Below are 252 nucleotides of genomic sequence, written 5' to 3' on the forward strand. Positions count from 1 at the left end.
ATTATTATTCAGTTATTCAACACTTGCAAGGTTTGTTCATAAACGGATTGCATTCATTCGTTACTGTATTTGTTAATTCATTAATTTTCCTTTCTTCTGTCCATTTATCGAGTTTATATGTTTATTATTCATTATCTATATTATATATCATCCATTCACTCAACACCATCTTTGATCGGAAAATAAATGAATTATTATGTTTGTTTCTCCTGATCGTGTATCATAATGATAACGTGTATCGTCATGATAATC

General features: G+C 27.8%; 1 protein-coding gene across 1 annotated transcript in view; it reads right to left on the minus strand.

Annotated features, from left to right (window-relative positions):
• Positions 1-252, minus strand: part of LOC119586145 — a 28,580-nt gene that overhangs the window by 15,192 nt on the left and 13,136 nt on the right. The window lies entirely within an intron of this gene.

Source organism: Penaeus monodon, chromosome 21 (assembly GCF_015228065.2).
Source record: "Penaeus monodon isolate SGIC_2016 chromosome 21, NSTDA_Pmon_1, whole genome shotgun sequence".
Taxonomy (NCBI): Eukaryota; Metazoa; Arthropoda; class Malacostraca; order Decapoda; family Penaeidae; genus Penaeus; species Penaeus monodon.